A 6,000-nucleotide genomic window follows, 5' to 3' on the forward strand; every position below is an offset into this window, starting at 1 on the left:
AGGTGGAACCTGGAAATGCTCCCTGGCTAACCTCACTGAGGAGGTGGGCTGGGGGGCAATGAAGCCTTAGAGGTAACAGTGAAGTATAGTGGAGAGGCAGGTGGTAAGTCCACATAGGTTCAAATCCCAACTCCGCCACATTCTAACTGAGCAGCATTTGGCAAGATATTTAACTTCTCTAAGCCTTCATGTCCTTACCGTACAATAATTAAAGTAATAGCTGCTGGTGAAATGTTTCCTGCTATAAGTATTCTTTATGCAAATGTCCTGGCAAGTAGTAGGTACTAATAGTCAACATTGAACCCCCCTTCACCTCAGCTCCCTCATCTGTCAAATGAAGACAGGAACAGTAATAGTCATGAGAGCTAACACTGAGAGCTAACTTTGTGCCAGGCACTGCTCTAAGCAATTTACAAAAGTGCCATCCTCATAATTGCTCCAGCAGAATTGAGAGGATTAAATAAGCTAGCATGGGAAGAGCAGGTTCAGCACTTGCATTGTAAGTACCCCATAATGTTAGCCATCCTCACCAACTGAGCCCCCTGTGGTAGGAGCCTGACACTCTGCCAGGGAATTGCATGCATTGACTACTTGAATTCTCACAACTACCCTAGAAAGGAAGCCCCCTTACTATTTCCATTTTAAAGATGAGAAAAGGGCCCAAGGATTAAGATGACTTGTTCCAAATTCCAAAGCCCATAAATGGCACACACAGGCCATAATCTGGGTGTGTTTGATCTCAAAGCTTCTGCTTTTAATATGCTAATGGAAGTAAGATCAGTGATGAACCCACCACTAGAGTTATGTTCCCTACTCTACATAGAGCAGCTGGAAGTCAATGAGATAAGGCAAGGATAGAATGAGAGAAAATGAATGTGGCCCAGATGGAGAGATACTCGATCCAGTCTGGTCTAAGAGCATTGGGGAGTTACTTTATCCACTGAACTCAGGGGCAGGGCTTTGGGGCTGGGGCAGGATGTCAAGGCAGCAGGTTCTTAACAGTTAATCTGATCTCACCTTAGCCTTGACAATAACATCACCTGGCTATCCACTGATGTCAGTACCTTCCCTGCACATCAGGTGATATGAATCCAGAGTAGAAAAGGGACAGTGGTCATGAGCACACGTTGCAGATGTTGTCCCATGAGACCCTCTAGGAGCTTTCTGCTCCCCTTCAAGTGCAGACATACATACATACACCTGGAGATGTTCAGCGTGTAGGATAAACTGGATATATTCTGGGACTTCTAAGGGAGGGTCAATGTACACCCTCAAGTTCGGTGGTAAACACTTCACAAAATGATACCGGAAAGAGTTCATTGCACTAAACTCAGTCACAAACCCACGGTTCTTGTTCACCCTCAGCCTGTCCAGCTGACACAGCCTGGCCTGTGGGCTATTCTCCACTTGAACTTTGGACCTAAAACTAGACATTTTGGGGACTTATTCTAACAGAACATTAAACAACTATAGAGTCTATTCTGTAGGCCACGCCCAGCCCTGTTTAGTAAATTTCCAATGACAATTTCCCTGTTTTTCAAACATCTTTTGAATGGCAGTCATGCTCAGCCCTGGAGCAGAGGGAACAGGTTTGGCCTTGAAAGCAGTGCTCCGTGTATGGGGAGCCAGGAGACCTCGGGTCTAGTCCAGGTGACACTAACATGGGTGATAACAAAGAGGAGGAGAATTAGAACACTATTAAAACAAAACTCTTCATAATCATCATGGTGTTGTTATATGTATTTTATCCATAAAAATAAATCTTCTGTGGTCTTACCACTAATCTAGATGGTATGGAGGATGCAGAGAATTCATCCCTCAGGGAGTGTAAAATGCCAAGTTGGAGACAAAAATCAACATGCACATACTGACCAGTAGCACTCTGATATGATTGTAATTAACTGTGAAATTGTCAACCTTGTAAAATATGTAGGTAATTATGGAAGAGAGAGAACTAAAGAGCAGTCTTTCCAGACTGCATGGGGATTAGACCTGAAGGATGGGAGGGTTTAGGTATATAATAGTTATAAAAATAAATGCTAATGATAGCTAAGATAAAACAATTACTTCATGTTCTAGGCACTCTTCTAAGAGTTGTGCACTTTCTAACTCCTTTTATCCTCAGAACAAAGCAACCAGGTGGGAGCTGTTATAATATCTGTTTACGGGGCAAAGACAATGAGGCAGGGAAATGTCCAGTATATCAGGCGTGATCATGTAGATTTCTTCTTCCAGGAAATGGTATTCAACATCCTTCCTAAGGACTGTAGACATGTTTACGATTTTTGAAATATTAAGCAACAGGAATATTTCTTTCTTTATTACCTGCTCAGGTCTTGCTGTCCCAGTGATAATACAAGAGCCAAAACCTCCGTGTGAGATAGGTAGCCAATGAGGAGAAACATCCGGTGGCACAGCCAGGTGTGAAAGAGCCGTGTATCTTTCCATTCCCACAATTGCCTCAGCTGGTTGTTTATTAACTGAAGATAACTTATGAAAGGATTAAATTAAGGTGTAAACAGTGATGATTATTCAGCTAATTGCCTCATTTTCTACTTCATTGTGTTCTTGTACATACACCCTAGTACAAAGTGCTTGATCTCTTTATTTAGTTTATTTTGTGTGTGTGTGTGCAGAGGAATTCAAGTTTTGCTTCATGCCCGTGCCTTCTGGGGCCACCCCATAACTGAACAAAAGACCTAGATTGATGGCCATCTAAGAGGTCACCTGAGTGCATCAGCATGTTCCCTGGGAAAAGCAGCCTCAAGATGATGGGAATGTCTAATATTGCTACGGGATGATGTCCAGTCACCATCATGGGGATCAAAAGCTTATGAGTCAAAAAGACAGGCATACCTGGCAGGCAGGTGAGGAAGCTAACTCACCTGTGCTCCGCAGCTGAGGTCTGAGTGGTCACTGCCTCCTGTCCCCAGCTGCAGGGAACTATGAAGCACAGCTCTGCACTGCAGGCCACATATTTTTGAGTGGAGTCTGGCTTCTGCTTGGCAGAGAGAGAGCAACAACAGAGTGATTTTGACTAATTGAAGCCTGTTCTTTGCCCTACAGTCAGCATCAGTGGTAAAAGCCCAGCTGGGGCAGTGACTCCAACAGAGCACTTATTAAACTCTGGATCTTAGGACACTAATGCTGGGGTGTTTTTCAACAATGGGTTCTATGAGGAAATATGTGTGGGATATTCTAAATTAATGGAATTTAGCTAGTTTATTAACTGCAGTTTCAGAGCCTTTATGATGCATTGTTAGTGTCCCAATTTATTGGGCTTAAAAACCCTTTTTTTCTGGCGGGCACCTTTTGGACTTGGCACTCTACAATATACACTAACTGAAAACTTATGAATGAATAGAGCCTACTCTAGGGATTTCTAGGAAACCTTCTTTGTTCAGTATTATGGAATTATGAGCTGCTCAAAAGACGTTTTGCGTGTGCTTTTCTGCAACAAAAAGTTATTAAGCACACTACTTGTCCTTTCATTGCCAGCAATTTTTACAATACCATTTCATTTTGGTGTAAGGAACTTATTAACATGGGAATTTTTATCTATTACTTTCACTTTTGCTGTAATTATTAAAAAATGTAATCCACTCAACTCTACCATACTGTACTGAGTGATTTTTCTAAAGGCTTTTTCGGTATGAATAGCCGCTTTGTCTCTAAGCTAAATGGTGTAGGTCCCCATGTTTTTGACTAACGTAGTTCTCTTTTGAATAGATATTTTGTCTCCTTTTCATTTGCCAGCCTACCCTCTAATTATTTAATAATATTTTGACGACTGCTCTCCTTTTCATTGTGGTAAGTGGAGACTTGGTAATGTTATATTTCAGGCCATGGCAACTCAGACGCAGTAATTGGAAGCCAGTTGCTTATTCAGGCTCTAGGGGTCTAAGGGGGACTCATGACAGTTTTGTATTGTGGGAACAGGCCCCGTGGGAGTTCTGGGAAAAGGAAGCAAGAAGAGATGGGCGCTGTAGGAAGGCTTTATTGGAGGGGTGGACTGCACAGTAGAGGAATAATGTGGCTGATACACAGGAAATGACTGACATTTTTCCCTAAAAGGTTCTTTGCATTGTGGTTACGGTTTGCTTTAAGGCCTCCTTTTCACTATGAACTTGACATTTTTGGAAAGATCAAGCAACAATAGTAGCACATTGATTTTTTTTTTCTGCACAGTGTCTTGAAGCATATACCCTGCAAAATCTTATTTATAGGTTTTAAATGACTTTGTTCTTTAAATTTTTTCCTGAGTAGTTGGCAGTTACAAATGAGTGACAACAGAATGAGTAGGGTATTCCTAAAAAAAAATAGTTGTCTGAACATTAGTGCCTATGAACTCAGTGTTCTGTGGAGGTTAGGGCAGTAATTCTCAAAGTGTGATTCTCAGACCCTCAGCATCAGCATCCCTTGGGAAGTTGTTAGAAATGGACATTCTCTACCCCACCCCGGACCTACTGAATCAGCAAATCTGAGGGTCAGGCTTGGAGATGTTTGTTTGTTTGTTGGTTGGTTGGTTGGTTGGTTTTTAGACCTACTGAATCAGCAAATATGAGGGTCAGGCTTGGAGATGTTTGTTTGTTTGTTTGTTGGTTGGTTGTTTGGTTGTTGTTTTTTTTTCACAAGCCCCCTTCAGCTGATTCTATGGTGGACTCAAATTTGAAAACCACTTACTTGGGTTATTTAAAAGCCTTCAGAGGTATCCATGAATGCCCTGTATATGTGTGTATATGCATCTTTGGGAAGAAGCAAAACCAATTGTCACTGGGATCTCAGAATGACACTGACCCCAATGATGCAGAAACTACTATTGAAATATCAGGATCCAGACTCTGTGTTTCCAGTCACAACTCTGACCTAATTTCTCCATGTTTTCCACCTAGGGATCTATAATTCGGTCTCAAGGGAGAGTTATCTGCTTTCTTGTTTCTGAGCGCTTCTTGGTAATGAATTCCATGTAGTTGTCAGCCTCCTGCCTCCTTGAAGCACAGTGTGAGCAAGTATTTCATTAGAGAGATGTCTGGCTTGAGTGTCTTAGAACCAAAACCCTGTCTCTGCAGCAACTCAAAGATCAGCATCTACAGAATCTTTGAAATGAATATTGATTTGTTTGTTTTAGTTGAGATTACTCATGTTGCTCTGAAATATTTACCTGTGGGTTTATGAGTAGGGGATTTTAACCTGCTGTACTCAGACCAAACAAAGCACTCTGAGCATAAAGTCATCGTTCACTTGTTCAGCGAGCATTTATTGAGAGGTTCTGGTCTGTGCTCGTCGATGTGGGAGCCTAAGGCACACAGAGAAGAATATCCTTCCAGTCTAGAATGGGGCGAGAGGAGGTAGGGCAGGTGGAGCTGTAGAGTAGCTAGGTACATAAATAAATAAAACTAAAAGACTTTAAGAAAAAAGTGACTAACTCCTCTTGGGGTTGGGGCCTGTGGGGATGTGTCTGAGACTCTTTCACAGAAAATATATTTTCACTGAGTCTATTAGATGAGAAGAAAAGCAGGCATTAAAGTAAGCATTTCAGGCAGGAATAGCACTCGGATTGAACAGAGTCAGGAAGGAAATCAAAATGTGCCCCAGGGATGGCGAGACTTCAGTGGAGATGAAGTTCCTGATATACTAGTACATGGTGTGTTGTGGGTGGGGAGCGACAAAAAAGAACCCTGAATATGGAAATAGAGACCAGGTTATAAAGATTCCTATATTCTAGGATGAGTTGAAAGTTGTGAATCCTATTTCATAATATTAGTGTTTCTCAATGTTGTTGAAACATTTATTTTGTTGTAAAAACATGTCGGTACTTATATATATACTAGAGGCCCGGTGCACAAAAATTTGTGCCCTCGGGGGGGAAGAGGGGGTCCCTCAGCCCGGCCTGTGCCCTCTCGCAGTCTGGGACCCCTCAGGAGATAACGACCTGCTGGCTTAGGCCTGCTCCCGGGTGGCAGAGGGCAGGCCCAATCCCTAGGTGCAGCCCCTGGTCGG

At 42.4% G+C, this 6,000-nt stretch overlaps 1 protein-coding gene across 2 annotated transcripts in view; it reads left to right on the forward strand.

Annotated features, from left to right (window-relative positions):
- Window positions 1-6,000, forward strand: part of NELL1 (neural EGFL like 1) — a 731,583-nt gene that overhangs the window by 690,494 nt on the left and 35,089 nt on the right. The window lies entirely within an intron of this gene.

Source organism: Myotis brandtii, unplaced genomic scaffold (assembly GCF_000412655.1).
Source record: "Myotis brandtii unplaced genomic scaffold, ASM41265v1 scaffold293, whole genome shotgun sequence".
Classification (NCBI taxonomy): Eukaryota; Metazoa; Chordata; class Mammalia; order Chiroptera; family Vespertilionidae; genus Myotis; species Myotis brandtii.